The sequence below is a fragment of the Rissa tridactyla genome, chromosome 5, assembly GCF_028500815.1.
Source record: "Rissa tridactyla isolate bRisTri1 chromosome 5, bRisTri1.patW.cur.20221130, whole genome shotgun sequence".
Lineage (NCBI taxonomy): Eukaryota > Metazoa > Chordata > Aves > Charadriiformes > Laridae > Rissa > Rissa tridactyla.
The window spans coordinates 8,224,832-8,243,510 of NC_071470.1; positions in this window are offsets into that span (position 1 = coordinate 8,224,832).

Consider the following 18,679-nt stretch of genomic DNA (forward strand, 5'->3'; position numbering starts at 1 on the left):
CATGTGGTTTCTGGAATTAAATCAATGCCAAGCGAAGACTAAATACCTACATTTTCATCATTTCACTTTGTCCATTCATCTCAAAACTTTGAGACCTGTCAAATTATACCAGTTTGTGAACTAAGAAGTAGGAAAAAATAACTGCTATTCCTGACACTGATGCTAACCTGTTCAAACTGATTGCTTGTACAGAAATTGAGGCATATGATGTGCTCCAATTTTTCGGTAAGACTGATTATTTTCATTAGATTAACTGTGTAAGAAGACAAGGTTTTAAGGTCCCTTGAGACTTCATCAGGAAAATTAGTAGCTACTTTTATGTAGCCTCTTTGCAAAGTGAATGTGTAAAAATAATTTTCATATCCAGCAAAGTAGGTTTCTCTTATCAATAGTCCCCCCCCACAACAGAAAGACAAGGAAATACCATCTTCTGTATAAATACGTTTAGAAGAGAACATGAGTTAATGAGACCTAGAGGAAGAAATCGAAAATTTTCTTGCATGTTGAGACATGCTGAAAGATAGGAATATAATGAGATAAGAGTCTCTTACACTAACAAAAGAAGAGAAAAGGTGGAAGTAACTAACTCAGATAATCTCAAGTCTTGTTTTAAGCATAGTAGAAGAACCTGGAGTAGAGATTCAGCGCTGAATAAAGAAATGTTAGAGGTAAACAACAAGGGATAAAAAATACACTAACACTAAGCAAGAGAGCCGAAACAGGTATTGTAACTAATCTGGCTCAGCAATATGTCATAGTTTTGAGAGAAAAATGAAGTTTCTCGACACTATGCGAGGTGAGTAACAAAATGGAAATGTTACTGATGCACAACACAAAGCTAACTACAAAGACGCAATGAAAACACAATGGGGCTGGAATGGTGGTATATTCTTTAGGAAGAAAAGGTACAGGAAACACTGAATGGAGGGTTTCCACAGAAAAGAAATAGCAGAGCTAGCACGTATCGAGCTGAATTGATTTGGGTTAAAGTAACTTCAGGAGGAATAGTAAGACAGAGTCCATTAGAGCAGAGCTAAAAGTCTCCCATGGCCATCCAGCAGCAGACATTGTTTTAACAGTATTAGAGACAGATATCAGAGACAGTAGACTGCTAGGAACTGTACTGTTATGGAAGACATTAGCCATAAAGATACATTTTGGAGAAACACCTACATCCTTAGCTCATGCTTTCAGCTTGGGCCCAAAGCAGTATAATGAATTCATATGACACTGCTCCCAGATCTGAGCCGTAAAACAAACCTGAGCCCCTGTGAGCTTCCCAGTTCAACTGCCCGCCGGGCTGAGGACCTCTTCACACATCTCACAGCAGAAGCCTGAGGAGGCACGTGAATTGCCTCCTTAACTCTAACTAGGTAAGCACCAGGCAGGAGGAAGAATTATTTCACTTGAGAACACAAACAGGTATAAGTGTCGTGGTTTGGGCCACTGAAACAAATAGCTGTGGGCTAGAAATTAACCGTCAGAGAAGACGGGGACAGGAGAGGCTCTAGAGCAGTTTTCTGACAGTAGCTGATTATTATTTTTTTTTTCCCCAATTACGTACTTTTCATAGGGGAACTGATCAGTTTATGATGGTCAGTTATGTAGTTGCGTGGGACTAGACCTGGTAAGTCAGAAGGTCTCTCTCTAGACTCTGCAGGAACCTTTCTAAACTTTGGAATAACCCTTAGAAAATGAAGAGCAGCACCTGATCCAGAAGTAAAAGAATGTTACCCACTTGCACCCAGCCAGTTTTCACCAGACAAGATTCCCAGACACTCTGATGACTCTCACTGGGCAGCATGGGAGGCTCTGGAGAACTTTCCTGTCCCTTATGTTGTTTGACAGTCATTTCTCAAACAAGAGAATACCGAGACGTCACAAAATGGAAGCTTTTTCAATCTCCTAGATAACTCTGGCTAGTAACACTCCTCAGAGGAGACTAATTTTAATACCTAAAGATATCGAGTGCGTATCCAAAACAAATCAGAATCCAGACCAGCAGAAAAAATTATTTTTCCTGTCTTTTAACGTAATACAAACCTATCAGTGACATTGCTCCCTATCTCATCTAGAAAAAAAGATCTGCATAAATTTCACAAAGCTCTCCGCAGTTTGTACAGCCTTTCTTGGCACACCATAGACATAACAGGCTTCTTGGACAGTAACTGTACCTGAAATAAGTGTGTCCCCTTCAGGTCAGCCAGCTCGCTGTATTTAATTTTTTCTCTAGGCTAGACAGCAATACGTTTTAAGAGCTCCTTTACACCCAACGGTGCGTCTCTCTTTTCCTATGCAGCATGCTGCTTACTTTGAATTCAATAGCTGGTAGTCTTTTGTTGTCAACATATTAGATGTCATTATAATTTAGCACATGAATAGTTTTATTAGCCTGTCACATCATGACAGATAGAAAAGTTTTGTCAAGGGGAGTCAAAATTTTCTACCGCAAAGTCAATCTCAGGCATCTTATGTGCACCAAATGCCTTCCAAAGGGAGCGTTAACTGAACACAACACAAACCTAAAGTAGACAAACAACCCAGCTTACTGCAGTGAAACGTTTGATACACAGCAAAACACTAACTGAAGATTAACAGCCTATTAAAAATGAAATCAAGCTATTAGAAGCCAACAAGCATGGGAAAGGTTCTTTTTGTCATTCAGCTACTATCGCATTTGATGTCGCATTAAATTGCCCATTGGGCAAAGCGCTGAAAAGCTAATATGGGAATGCCTTGTTTATAATGTTCACTTTCATCTGTGAGTTACAAAAGCAATTCATCAATAACAAAACCAGTTTAAATGATGTATGAAGTGAACACAGCATTCTGCAACAACTGCTTCTTCCAGATAAGACCCAAGGATAAACTGCATCCACAGGGGAATGAAAACAAGACACCACTGGGTTCCACAGGCAAAAAGCACTTTACTTAGCATGAAGGACTCTTTATCAAGTGCAGTCATTTAGATAAATTATAATCAGGCCGAAAGAAGTCCTGATCTGTACTTTACAATTTTCCCATTAGCACTAAGTAAGGCTTTAAAGTGCTGTAATTTGATAACAAGTCCCTTAAATGCCATGCAACGCGTACAATTTTCTCCATGAACAATGACATGATTCCCCTAAGATAGGTTTAATAAAGCCAAATGAATCAGTGGTTTCTGTTAGTTATTTATGTAACATTCCGGAACAGCTGCAAGAAATGTGCAACTTCCTAAATGGGTTCCGCCTCCAGCAGTTGTGTAGACCAGATGGGAGAGTGACAGGCTCCACTTAATGTGTCACAGCATCAGCTCCATCATAAAACGGTACCAAACAAATCTCCTTGGAACAGGAGCCACCTGTTTACTATCAGTACACCTTCTCTTTCTCCGACGGCACCTCTAATTTGTGACGTGCGACCCAAAAGAAGCCCCCCTTCAGGCCCACCAAGCCGCCCTCAGCAAATTGGTTTCCTTTGAAAAAAAAAACACAATGCCTCACCCTTTATAGTCAACTTCAGGCAGTTTTAAAGCCTTTCATTTTTAAAGCTTGCTCACAGATTAGTCAGTGTACCATCTTCCCACTGAGAATTTCCCTGGTTAATTACTCCTGTTCGAGTTTGGTTTGTCTTCAACTTTTGCTCGGCAGTTATTAGAACCAGAAATCCGCAATGCCTTCTGTTTTACCTCAGTGCCAGAGCACCGGTCTGGAAGCCTCAGATCTAGTTTCTGCCCATAGCCATTATTTTCCCTACCCTGAACAAGAATATATGATGTGGGGTCTGTTGCAGCTCACTCAGGAAGAGGTGTGAGGGGTCTCCAGATGTCTATAACAGCTTAGAAATAATCGAGTTGGTCTGGGGAGAGAGACAGAGTAATTTAATTAGGAAACATAAGCTACGTACAAACTTTCCGGATAAACATTTCCATAACCTAGTGTTTGCTTCGTAACAATTATTTCTATTTGTCAGGAAGGCTTATCGCAGTGTCCTGCACAGAGCGGGCGCTCCTACTTCCCCTCTGTTTTAACGAGAACAGGGTGGTATAAACACGGAGGCCTGAACCTATTCAAACTCCCCGCGGGTAGGTAGAGGTGTCTAGGCCGAGATTGCCACAGCGTGAGTTTCGATGCCGGAGTTGTGCCTAGGTCTGTTGTGCTGCGCTAAGCTTCAGGGAGCTCACCTTGCCAAAAGTGTTTGGGAGCACATCCCTGATGCTAACACACAATCCCAAGAAGGTCCAGTCATGTGTATGCCAAGGATCTCTGACAACTAACAAGCTTTTATTCTTAATGATTTGCAAACAAGTCACCTCTGCAGATGTTTAACTACCTAAACATATCCAATCCTGCTGATGTTTTGCTTGGATGGCATTCATTTATCAGGTGTCAGACGCTCCCCATGTCAGCGTCTGCTCATTCATGTGATAACTATTCTATTAGGGGCCCAGGATTTCAGCCATTTGAAATTATAACTGGTATGACATTGACAACAGGAGTTGTTGTGACAGATGTCAGCCCACTCCGAAGGGTGATGTTGTTCGTAAAGGGAAATAGTGAGAAAACACATCAGAGCCTAAAAACCATAAGCCTTGCCAACATTAAAGGACAGGATTAATACTGCTCCACAGGATTTTTCCAGTATATAATGCAGATAAGGCTTCTTTTTCAGAAAGCGACGAGGCGGAGAACTCCATCAAGCCTCCGTCTACAGCCAGCCACTGCGACTAGAAGCTGGTTTCATTTCGATCTCCGTGCACATGGTATCTGCTCTGCTGCTGGGGTATCTCAGTTCAACGTTAAACTAAGATCCTCCTGCAGGCTACCACATCGCTCTTCTGGAGAGGGAGGTTTGCTTGCTCTCACCTACAGCGAATCTCTTTCTTCAGCAGCGCCTCTGACTCTGAATGCGAACCGATACGCGCTGCTGCTCTCCAGATAAGTGCAGAGGTTTCCACGCTTGGGGGTTTTTGTTAAAACTAGCACTGAAAAGAGCCCTTATGTCAGGGTTATTCTTTTTTTTGCAGTAGTTCTGCTCTTTCGCTATATTTTATTCACAATATTTAGTGGTTTTTTCCTGAAATTAACATTTCTTATAGTCATATTAGGATGTGGGAAATTCAGGTCTTTAAAAGAAGGTACTAATTTTGTTAGGACTACTTAAAAACATAAAAGCAATTTTTTTTCAATAAAACCTAGGGCGGCATTTATATTTTAAATAGGACAAACAAAATTAAGAAAAATGAAACAAAATCTGTCATGTCTGCCAGAACTATCAACCGATTTTAAATTTAAATGTTTCGCTTTGGAATACACCTCACGTTCTCCTAAGGAAACAGGGACTGCCTGTGTTTCCTTCCCAACTCTCACTTGGATTTAGCTCTCCAGGTGACTTTCCCACGATGCACAGCCCTTCCTGGGGCTGAGCAACACCCTGGTATCTCTAAATGATGAAAGAAATGAAATCTTGCCTAACAAACAGCCGCAATTCCTGCCAGGCGCTGCTATGGATCTGCTGCAGGGGGGGAACTGAGCACCTCCTAGGAGACATAGCACTGTGCCTGTGCATTTTGCCTAGCAAGGATCCCCAAACACTAAGTTCTACTTTTTTTAGTGTTAAAAATATTCTCTTCTTACTCAAGACTTGTGAAAATAATCATTCCCTTTAAAAAAAAAAAAAAAGTGGAAATACATACAGGAATAACAAAATTTCTCCTGTTGGCACCCCCTTATAATCCACATGACAACCAACATGAAAATACAATTAAATAATAACTATACAGCATGTAAAAATAATCCCCTATAAAAAAATCAGTATCGTATGATTTCAAATTCAGGATGTGGAGGAGAAGCTCAACATGAGCCAACAATGTGCGCTCACAGCCCAGAAAGCCAACTGCATCTGGGCTGCATCCCCCGCAGCGTGGCCAACAGGGTGAGTGGGGGATTCTGCCCCTCTGCTCTGCTCTGGGGAGACCCCCCTGCAGTGCTGCCTCCAGCTCTGGGGCCACCAGCAGCAGAAGGACATGGACCTGTTGGAGCAAGTCCAGAGGAGCCCACGAAAATGATGAGAGGGCTGGAGCCCCTCTGCTGTGAGGACAGGCTGAGAGAGTTGGGGGGTTCAGCCTGGAGAAGAGAAGGCTCCAGGGAGACCTTTCCAGTCCCTAAAAGGGCTCCAGGAAAGCTGGGGAGGGACTCTGGATCAGGGAGTGTAGTGATAGGAGGGCCGTAATGGTTTTAAACTGAAAGAGGGGAGATTTAGATTAGATGTTAGGAAGAAATTCTTTACTGTGGAGGGTGGTGAGCCCCTGGCCCAGGTTGCCCAGAGAAGCTGTGGCTGCCCCATCCCTGGAGGTGTTCAAGGCCAGGCTGGACGGGGCTTCGAACATTTCGGTCTAGTGGGAGGTGTCCCTGCCCAGGGCAGGGGGGTTGGAATGAGATGATCTTTAAGATCATCACCTTAAGAACCATTCTGTGATTCTATGATTATGCTATATGCAAATCAGCAAATGCGAAATACGCTTCTGAACAGGTACATACAAATCAAGGGACGGATTTCTTTCACTTCAAGCCCCCACCATGTCACAGCCTGGGTCTGGACTCTTCACTGCAGCCCTGTCCTGCCAGGCTGGCTGAGGCTGCCCTGGATGCCCCCTTCACTCTCCAGCTGCCCTGCACCTGTGCTGGGGACACTGGGACTGGCACTGGTCCCCAGGGAGCCAGCAGCACTCGCAGCATCCTGGTGATACCCACAAAACCCCCTCGTGACATGAATAGGATCTGTCCCGTAACACAAAAAGTGGGAGGGTGTTAACAGTGGAAATTAGAAGGCAGGAACCATTACCAGAAGCCTTTCACTTAACATCCATGCAAAGGCTGACTTAGAGCAATAATACAGGTGAGCATCTTTGCTTAAGGAATTTATAAAAAAGCTCAAATGTGAAATATGTGTCCTGTGACCAAAAAAAAGTCAGACCAATTTGGAGACAAATTCCCCAGGTGGTTTGCTTAAAACAAATGTTAGCATCTTTTGCCTAAATATTTAAATTTGATCTGGACAAGTTCTTTGTTAGAAGCCGTGTTTCTTTGTTTGGCCTGGACTCAGACAAAGCACATGGTCCTGCGATGTGTTCACCTTCGTAAGAAGTCGGTAAGACGGGTAACGCCATCAGGTTGCCCAAGCACGGAACACAACGGTGCCTGCTATTCACCGCTTGCTCAGCGGCATCAGCCCTGAGCCTGCAAGGTATGAGGGACATTGGCCAAAAATAGTCACCTGGGGAAACCGTCCCACGAGTGCTTAAACAATTTCTATCGTACAGCTACAGCACTGGCTGTCCTGTGCCTCAAACGCTGAATTCTTGCTACGCATCCTGGAAATAATGAACTAATCCTGAGCGGTGGCAACTGCAACTTCCGCTGCCTTTCAAAAGTTGTCACTTGCCTTTACCCTTCCTCGGTACTTCATCAAGCCTAATGTATAATTACTCCCGTAGCTCCACAGGAGTACAAGTTACAAGCATGCTTTAGAAAACTATTATGTCCTCCAATGAACTTGCTGTACAAAAAAAAAAAAACACTCAAAAAACCTATCAGCTAGATCTGCTCCCTGACAGCAAACCCTTCTGCTGTCTGTTACCAAATTTATTTTAAACAGCATTGCAGCTGAGAGGCCTGATGCTAGCTTAAAAATCTCTGCCCGTGCCAAACTTGGCTGCGGTGTCAGTCATTTGTTGTGACGGATCTCGTATAAATGACAGAATATGGACAAGCAGGCTTTTAAAGAGAGGAATAAAAGAACTGAAAAAAGGCACACGGGAAGTTCTCTCGAGGACAAGGGGTAGCATAAAGGCAGCCACGGAGAGAGCAGAAAGACAGAGACAGGAAAAGTCCAGGGATGCATAACAAGAATTCAAGCCTCTGACAGGCACTCTGATCCATTGCACTGAAAAAGATTGATTTGCCGTGAAACTGGTAACCATTACACTGGCAAATCCGAAAACATTTAAAACATTAAAAGCAAAATGTCATTAAAGATTTCCAAGTATCTAATGTCTGGGTAACACCTGTGGCAATCTCACCTCAGAATTTGAACACAAAGAGGTTTCTGGCATGATCCTTCTAACTGTTAGTACTTTATTAAGTATTAATTTACTGGTTTGTACTGTATTTTTTTAAATTATATAATTAGTAATATGCAACATCTTTGACAAGCAGTCTGCCAATACTGCAGATAGAACAACTTAGTTTGTATACAGCACCCTCACAACCTGCCATTAAAAACTGTACGTTAATCAAATTCACCTGTTGTTTTAATAAAATACAATTAACACTATTTGTTGTAATTAATTTTATTTTTCACGCTGCTGACAGCAGTTACCTAAGAATCAGAAAAGATTCTTCTCTTGATGCTTTTCAACTGAATAGAACTATAAGTCTCTGCAGTTTCACAGAGAAGCTCATTTTTAATAACGCACAGCTAGAGCTCCTTGAAGGCCTCCCTTGTGAAAGACAGATCCATGTCTCTGTGTTTCATCTTTCACCTGAATTATTAACCAAACCCAATATTTGTTTGTTCCTGTTAAGGGAAATTTATTAAAAATTTCTGGTTTTGCTGTATAAAACCACAGGCACAGCCTTCACCTGGGCTGAGTCAGTACCTTCAGAACTTGTAGTCTAGATTCTCCACTAGTCCAACTATGTTTCCAAAGATAACTTGTAAGGGTTCAAAGTTGCCGATAGCTCATGCGTACAGAGATGTATGCCAGCAGTATGAGCAGATTTATGTTAAGGGGCAAGTTCTTGTTAATTTTTATTAGTCCCTATTTAATGCGCATGCTAAATTTCACCAGGAAGATCCCAAAGCATCCTAAACTATATTCTGACTCGCCAACTGCTGGAGAATTCCTCTTGATTATTTCCAGACAGAAGTATAATTGCAATAGTTACCACTAAAGTTGGAGAAAATAGAGAGCTAATATAAATATTATTGTTGGCTAGTATTGTGGGACAGCTAACAAAGAATATCACACCTAAGAGCATATCATTTTTTCATCTATAATAGAAACTTAATAAAAGCAAAAAGGGCAGCTAAGCTTGTCCCATATATCCTTGATAAAGTATTTAGTTACCAGGACAAAATATTTCTTTCGCTTCATTTGCTACAGAGTGTCTCCATACAGAAGCTAAGTATATTTCTGTATTAGCATTTGGAAACCTAATTTATCAGTTAGACTTATATTTTGTTAGGCATCGTCTGACAGGATTTGGGCACCATCGTACTGTGCAGTGAAAGAAAATTTAAGAAGATACAATCAGTGCTGTGAATTTTCCTCTAAAGATTTTTCAATTGATGATGAATAATTAATCCACAATTTTATGAGCCAAATGCTTGCATCAGATCATCTCAATAACCTCAATAATTACTCATTTGTTGACTGGGTTGTTATTGGCCTTGTCAGCATACAGAGGTTTGTTCATATCTCATGTTTCCCATTCTCAAACAAGACTTTCTAAACTATTGACACATATTCAATCCGCCCCTGGAGTCCTACCCTTCCAAATCAAAGATATTGCACAAGCACTGTTTTGCTCTACACACTTTCTTTCCTATTCTCCATTCTGCTAAGACCTGTCAGACTTGGCTATATAAAGTGGCCCATAGCATCCCACATTCATAATGTTCTGGTTAGTGATCTTACAGTTTCCATAGAGATGTCAAAGCCATAAAGGTTTACTTTTGCCACAGCTCTGAAAGGTGTCTATTGGGACAGCCCATTCAAAAGACTGCACTGGTCCACTATATAAAATAGATTTTTTTTCTTCGCTGTGTTGCAATCCCCAAGCTCCACCTACGGCAATAATCAGGCATCCGTAATTGCTCCCTGAGAGAGCGACCGCATTCCCGCTCCCCATGCGCAGAGGCGGAAGAAGTCCCGCTGTTACCTGTAAATGTCTCAGTCCAGACAAATGAGCAGCGGGTGCTCAGGAGAGCACGCGTACATCACGACCCAGAATAGCTTCCATTACAATGCTGGCCTGAAACTGGTATGATTTGTTGTTTGCTGCATGTTTTGGTATCATGGCTTGGCTTCCCATCTGATTGATGTTGGTGTTGAACTGGAGCCAGCCAGTGGAAGTCCCACCAGACTCTCAGTAGAATGATTGGCACGTATGGGACCCAAAACTTGAACTACGCTCCCCTTCAAAATGGTTAGTCTGACTGCTTAATACTGGAAGGTATTTTCTCTACTTTCTCATAAAAAAGAGTCGAATGATACCATTTTTATATCTGCAACGACTTAGGCCTTTGTCAGCCTTTGACACAGTCCTCACACACAGCAGGCATGAAAGAGTAAGCATGAGCTTCCTGACAGAGCACAGAGATGAATTTATCTATGCCACCTCCTTAATTTGAGAGAACAATGCTGAAAACCTACTTTATTTACGCCTACACTATGTCAGGCGCACGAACAGAACTTTAGTCTTTTTAAAACTAGAATAACAGATCATTTCATTACTCCTTCAGACACTTAGACACCACTCATAAAGCACATTGTACTATTGAAAGTTTCTGCATATGCTTACAGTATTAATATAAATGCATCTTAATGCGTGGCTTTTTTTTCCTTTTGGAACTACTTTCTTTTCTGCAAATAGGACACTGCCAATGAATCAGCCACAGAATTAACTAAAAAAGCTTTCTGAAAGTCCAAGTATGGGAGTCATGCCAGGTTGTGCTCAATGCCGTCAAGCGACTCTTCTGAATGACTGGCTTGTGTTAACCCAGAGGCGGAAGCAGTGCAAGCAAGACCAAGGTTTTATAAATATTCATGAAAGATTATGCAAGTGATAGTTTTGCCTTTAGGTCAACATTAGGCAGGAACCTGAAATGCATCCAAAAGCAGACACCTGCACCTTTTATGTCTATTACAGTATTATTTTAGGAGTATAATCCTGAGAAAACCATTAGAATACACATACTGCAAATGATCAGTTCTCTCTTCCCTTTCAACAGACTGGAAAACTGGCCCCTTGGACAGCTTCTCGTATATCCTCAGAATTTCCTTTCTTTCAGTCTTTTATCATAGAGTCATAGAAATGTCTACGTTGGAAGGGACCTATAAGATCATTCAGTCCAACCGTTAACCTAACACTGCCAAAACCATCAATGTCCCTCAGCACCATGTCCACCCGTCTTTTAAATACCCCCAGGGATGGCGATTCCACCCCTTCCCTGGGCAGCCTGTTCCTATGCTTGAAAACCCTTTCTGTGAAGAAATTTTTCCTGGTATCTAACCTAAACCTCCCCAGGTGCAACTTGAGGCCGTTTCCTCTTGTCCTGTCATCTGTTACCTGGGAGAAGAGACCGACCCCCCCCCCCGCCTACCCCCTCCTTTCAGGGAGTTGCAGAGAGCGACAAGGTCTCCCCTCAGCCTCCTTTTCTCCAGGCTGAACACCCCCAGCTCCCTCAGCCGCTCCTCACCAGACTTGTGCTCCAGACCCCTCACCAGCTCCGTTGCCCTTCTCTGGACACGCTCCAGCACCTCAATGTCTTTTTTGTGGTGAGGGGCCCAAAACTGGGCACAGTATTCCAGGTGGGGCCTCACCAGTGCAGAGTACAGGGGGATCACGACTTCCCTACTCCTTCTGGCCACACTATTCCTGACAGAGGCCAGGATGCTGTTGGCCTTCTTGGCCACCTGGGCACACTGCTGGCTCATATTCAGCCGGCTGTTGACCAACACCGCCAGGTCCTTTTCTGCCAGGCAGCTCTCCAGCAGCTCTGCCCCAAGCATGCATGGGGTTGTTGTGACCCAAGTGCAGGACCCGGCACTTGGCCTTGTTGAAACTCATACCATTGGCCTCAGCCCATCAATCCAAGCTGTCCAGACCCCTCTGTAGAGCCGTCCTACCCTCAAGCAGATCAACACGCCCGCCCAACACGATGTCATCTACAAACTTACTGAGGGTGCCCTCAATCCCCGCATCCAGGTCATTGATAAAGATGTTAAAGAGAACTGGCCCCAATACTGAGCCCTGGGGAACACCAGAGCCTCCGACCTTGTTTGCCTTACCAGGTCGTTCATTTTACTGGGTCTCCAACCTTGTTTGTCCTAAACTGAGAGCTGTATTTCATATACCTGTTACTGCACTAGAGACAAATGTGGAATAGCCTAAAGCTCTTTGTCATTACAGGGTGATTTCCTTTTGTTCAGCAGCATGACCACTTACAATCACATCATGTGAGGATTTACTCGTGTCCTCAGATGAGGACACATTCATATTCATGTCAGTCGTGTCTGTTGCCAAACAAGAATAACTAATTCAGTTAATAAGACTAGAAAACAGTATCTAAAATATTCTTTCCACATTAGTGCCAGGCTTCACACATTAGTATTCTGACTACAGCTGTTTTCAAGGACTGATCAAGCTCCGTCCCAGATTTCTTGGCTGCCCTACTACCTCTTCTCTGCTACAACTGCTACCTGGAATTGACCTGTCCCCCCCTGTTGTCCTCCCTTTAGACTGCCTTGACCCAGTGATCCCCATTTCATAGCTCACCAATAACACAGGGGCTGCACGACATATGATGAATATTTCAGTGTGAATTTAAATGTTAAAAATGAGGCTGATGGGGAGAGCAAAGTATGAAGTTCTCTGAAATATGTTAGTTGCAGAGATTCATTGTTTATGGACTGCAATACTTAGAGATCAATGCCTTAAATGTCTTGCTTTTTTTTTTCCCCGATGTGACTCAGGCTCATGTATTATTTTCTAGTGCATTTCTCTAGCTGTCAGGCTGAACTGCCCAATATCACCCCGGGGACAGACTACCAAGTTCATTAGCAGGGAGCACGGTGGCAAGCTGCTCTGTAAGAACATCAAGGCTGCCTCCACTCCTGACTTTACAGCTGCTTCTGTGGATGCGTCTCTTGAAAGCTGCTGAATGTTCCTCCTCATTCTGCAGAGTCGGTACAGATTCTCTTTTTCATCCCTCTCTGCGTTAAGTCACCAGAGGTCAACTCTCATTTACTGTTCATTACACAAATTCTTTCTCAAAAGGTTGTGAGTGGAGGGGGGCTATTAGATTTAAAGTACATCAGCTGAAGCACGCTGCTCAGCAATGGTGTCTTCCAGGAACTCAGGAAAAGATAGGTCCTACCGTAAGTCAGTTGTTTAGCGAGATTACTGTCATACTGGCTTTGTCTCTTCTGCATACACACATCTTCACCCAGCACTCAACGCCATATTCCTTGCTCAGTCTGTTTTCTCCAGACAGCTTAGCAGACATTTTGAGATTCACGATGGGGCATTATTTTTTAGACTAACGCTTCTCCGATGCTTAAAACAGGCTAAAAAGTGTTTGCACATATTATTGTTACCTGAGCTGCTTTTGTCCCTTTTCAAGTCCATTCAGTCAATGGCTTTCTCAAACTAGAAGCCATCACAAACATTTAAGTTGTTCTCACGATATATGCTGTGGATGAACTGCGGCAACTGCAGAGCATGCAGGAAAGGCACCCACCTGAGTGTAACATGACCAACATTTTATGTCCTCCTTTTCACTATATTCTGGTATCTTCTGATACAGAGTTCTTAAATCAGTTATGAAGGAGAGGGAACTGAGAGACAAATATACAGCTAGCATAAAAACACACTGTGTTTTCAAAAATTCAAGTCACATCATAGACCACAGTGCAGCTTTTCACTATAGATACATATTGGTGATTTACAAATAAAATATGTACTATCTCCAAAGAGACTAGAAATACCTTCTTAACACTGACAAATACCGTATCTTTGTTTTTCCACACTTAAGAATATTTTGACCTTTAAAATCTGCAGAATGAATTGAAATTCCTTCAATATGCTCCATTTATTAGGAAACAGAGAAGGATTCAGAAAAGACAGGAAGAAAGCGACAGTCCAGTTCCAACTCTAACTGGCCTGCAACAATTTCAGCTGCAATGCAAACAGCAGCTGGCAACTTGGGCCCACAGATTTTTTCACAAATCGGACCAGGATACAGCACTGACCACATTACACATGTCTAAACATTAATACTTCAGCAGCTTAGATTCTCCTCTGTTCGCTGTCTTTGCTTGTATGGTCACGTCATAACTATTACAGTACCTGCAACATCACATACTTCATGTCACAACAGCAATTTTAACCTTATATGCGTAAATCATGCGAATGTTACTTTTGTCCTTTGCTTGCCAAAATTCTTATTAAAGTCACAGAAGTAGCTAACTAGAAATATCATCATATTGTGTCAGATTCTGCCCTCAGTCATATGGGCTTGCTAACAGGCAGCATTATCCCACAAGTTCTCAGGGCAGCGTTGTTATCTTCCCGATGGCTAAACAAAGGTCCTCTGTAGTATAACACTCAATATTTCAGAGCACTAGTAACTACCTAAGGACTTCACTGAAATACTGACTTTGGAATATCGGTTCCTTTGAAACAGCCTAGCATTTAATTCTGTAGCCAGAGAACTAAAAGCTCCATGATACATTAGACAACATATTCACTGTGCATTGTTCTGCTGACAGGACCGTACATTATCTGAAAACAATGAACATATCAGTACCATAAACTTGAATAAAAGAGCTGAAGGAGGAAAAATGCTGAAATGTGGGTTTGACCTCTCCTAGGATCACATGGCTATAGTTGTAATAGACGGAACCAGAAATAATCACATTTTGAGGCCAGGAAACAAAAATGCTACCCACGAAATGGACGGTAAGTCACAAGATGATAACTAAATAATTTACATTGTTCTCAAAGTTCATCTACAAATGGAAACAGCAGAGGACAAAGAAATATCAACAAAACCACCTTCAAAATGTATGAAAGAAAACCTCAGTGCTTTTTCTGTAGCTCTGGATACAGCACCCATTTGTAGTATATTCCTAGTACTTAGGAGTATGATTAAGATTTGCATTTATAGGTTCAATCCAAGGCTCACTTAAGTCAGTAAGAATAAGTATAGTACAGTATAGTGATTTTGCCCTAGGTTACGGAAGATATTTTCTAGATAGCTAAATGCCTTCTACAACAGCAAGGCAAGATGAAGACTTATTACTGTGCAGAGAGTGTGAAAGTGTGTGTATTTGTGTGTTACACAAGATGAGGTGCTATTTTCCCTAACCCTGCCATCCATGAAGCAGCACAGGATCTTTATATATCAGGTACTGTCAACAAATGCAAATAAAATCTGCCAACCTATATTGTGGTTCATCTCATCTGTATGGAACACCTTCCCTTTAGTAAACATATTATCTTGTCATAAAGTAGAAATCATACTGTCCCTCTCTCTGCATTTGTACACCGATATGCACAAATGAGAGGGAGCTACGCAAGAAAAAATTACTACTTCACAGCAGTATCGCTTAAGAATATTGGGCAACAATACTCTTCAAAGCAGCATGATTCAGGAACCGTATAAGTCAATACAAAAAAAATCCAATTGACATGAAAAGGTCAGAAGCCATCGGACTTGCTCCGAACTGTCAGAAAAGAGCATATTGAATTGAAGCCACAGGAGAGCACTGACAGGCAAAACTTAGCGCTCTCAGATCTAATCGGGCCAGGACACCAAGATTATCAATCCATCACTTAAAAAATTGCTCTGGCGCAGTTAAAAGCTAAAAGTATGCTGCATTCAGTTGTTTATTTGTAGAGCAACTATGGTCTCACCAGAACTTTACGATATGCAGAATCTGTGTCCCTTCACTTCTGAAAATGCCCAGATTTTTTCTAAACAAAGGAAGATAATGGTAACAAAATAAAACACTCCAAGCTATGGCAATTTCAATGAGCTCAAATTGAAAGCTAGGTTTATTCATAAAAATCTGAAGGTTATTTCCCATGATATAATTATCACGGATTTAAAAATCCCTAAACAAACCACTACAAGCCCAGCACAGCTGTGAAAGGTAACAGTGAGAAAAAGGTGATAAAAACCGAAACAGAATCTGCAGCTTCTCTAATTTGTGTATCAATCCAACAGCCTTCATTTCACCCAATCTGTGCTGAATCACAGCTTCACAAAATTCCGCTGTGAATGAAAAATGCTTCTCTTTACATTACCTGTGTGGCCTTCGGAAGGAAAGCCCCCCAATAGACCAGATTGCCTGCTGGGGAGTAAAGAACACAGAAGAAGGGAAGCGCTTTGTAATTACATCAAAGCGAGGATGTGTAAAGAGCCTGGCTACCCGCACAAACGTTCACCGAGAGCAGCGAGCTGCGGCAGAGGTGGCACTGCAGGTGACTTCCAGTGAAGCCACGCAGGATGCAAAGCATCCTTACGGCCTGCTTCTAGCTGGAAGAGGAGATGCTAGCAAACCACCCTCATCTCTTGTTTCTGGCCACCCAACGCAGCAGACTGACCATAATCGTCACAACTGCCCGAGATGCGAGAGATTTACTTTATGCATAAAACAGAGGAGAGGCAAAAGAGCAAGAAATACGACGGACATGAGGAGTGTGGAAGATGACTAGATACCAGAAGCACGATCCCCAAAGACAGAATAATAAAACAATGACAGTAAATCAGGGAGTTTTGAAAAGAAATTATCATTTAACTTGAATATTAACATACACACACACATATAAATATATGTACAGCTATAGTCATGTAGATGAGTGCTACGCTCCATCACAAAATATAGGTTTATGATATCATATCTCATGTTTAATAGACCCGTACTTAGAATATTAACATAGACACACAAGTGTTTCCAGTCTTGGGAAAAAGCTACAATAACATTAGCAAGGATCAGATCAAGAAGACACATGATTTATTTGAATACAAGGCTTTCAGCTAGCAATTATTTTAGGCGAAATTACATAGAACAGAACAGCGGACTGCATATATTCCAAAATAAAAAAGTTTGCATATGCACATACCAGCAGGGCGACATGAGTATGGAATTCATAAAATAAATAGTTGATATATTACACTAGTTACCTCTCCATTTCAGACACGTACATGGTGTATCCCAGTGGGTAACATCACTCAACGCAACTGATCACCTCTCTTACCTTCAGTCTCAAATTCGCACTGCTTCCATCAAAGAGAGCCTGGGTTATGTTTCAGAGGAGCCCGTTCTGCCACCCAACCGGGATGAGAGCTAAGACACTCGGGGCATGAGCAAATTCTGTACGCTGCCGTCCCTTGAAGCCTCTTTCTCCCCCTCATCTGAGAGTTTTGGAAATAATTGCATTTGAGACAAAATTTCCCAGTGAACTCCCTTTCCTGGTGAACTCCCTGAACTGCCTTTCTAGTTTATGTTCACGAAGCCCTGAAAAAGTGAAGATTTCACTACTGTCTCCTTAAGTTTTCTTTAAAGTCTGGAGCATACAGAAAGAGTACTTGTTGTACCTTTAATTTTACTAACCTTCAAATGCATTTCCCCATTTTGAAATAAAGGTTGCAGTGCACATGAAAAGAACAGAAACTTCTTGATTCAGAAAATCTGTCTCTTCATTGTATATGCAGCTTCTTAAAAAGGGAAACATCACTTTAATCTAATGAGACATTTAACAAGGCCTTTATGATTTGCATTAGTTGCTTCTCCTGCTAGCTATTCTTTAGCTACTTTGATTATTATGTCAATAAATGTTAATGCTATCACCAAAAAACACACCCAAGTCCATTTCAAAGGTAATGCTGGGATTTTTTCCATAACATCTGCCCATGTTTGTATAGATAAGTTTGAGTTAATGTCACAGTGAAAAGGATATTGTTAGAATGACTATTTGCAAATTCTCAACATAACAAAGTCACCTACAAAATGGATTGGGAAAAAACATCCAAAAAAGAAAATAAGAATGGCTGAGAATTCTTCAGACACTCCCTACAACAGAGCAAGACGCACTGTTTCAGAGTGCTGCATCGGCCATCTGGACCTCTTTTACAGTCTTCTGAAGCGCTTCGCTTCTCAAAATTTTATCTGTATTTTATGGAATGGCAGAACATTCAGCTCATCACTTATTTTTCAAGTCATTTCCAAAATGTGTTCCATATATCTCAGATTATAAGGTTGGGGAAAAGGATAAAATGTTCCAAGAAAAGGCTCCTAGGTATCTGGGACCCGAGATCCCAGTTAAGGCAAACACCACTCAGTGTGGATACCTTCTGAACCACGCTCTAGGAGTTCTATTTATGGGTATTTTTCTGAGTGGAGAGTAGCAACAAGTAGATGTGGCAATGCTTGCTTGTGGATGGTTTAATGAAAGAAGAGAATCATTTAACAGCATCTTTCTCCTGCCAATCTTCAACACCACTGAGCAGGGAACTCCCTCCCATACAGGAGTATGCCTGCCTCAATGTTCAGTTGCTTTGCAATCCCTTTTCTGCTGGAACCCTTTGGCTGCTTAACCTTGCCCTCAGAACCAAAGGACACTCAAAATCACCTTCCGATGTCCTCAATAGCTCCTGAATCTGATTCTTATAGAATCACGGAATGGTTTGGGTTGGAAGGGACCTTAAAGATCACCTAGTTCCAACCCCCTGCCCTGGGCAGAGACACCTCCCACTACACCAGGCTGCTCAAAGCCTCATCCAGCCTGGTCTTGTCCCACTCTCCACCTCCATTCCCTACTCAACTTAAAATTTTGTCTTTTTTTAAAATAATCCCCCCAAAAAACCTCTAACATTGTTTTGAAATGTTCCTCTATGCCAGGAA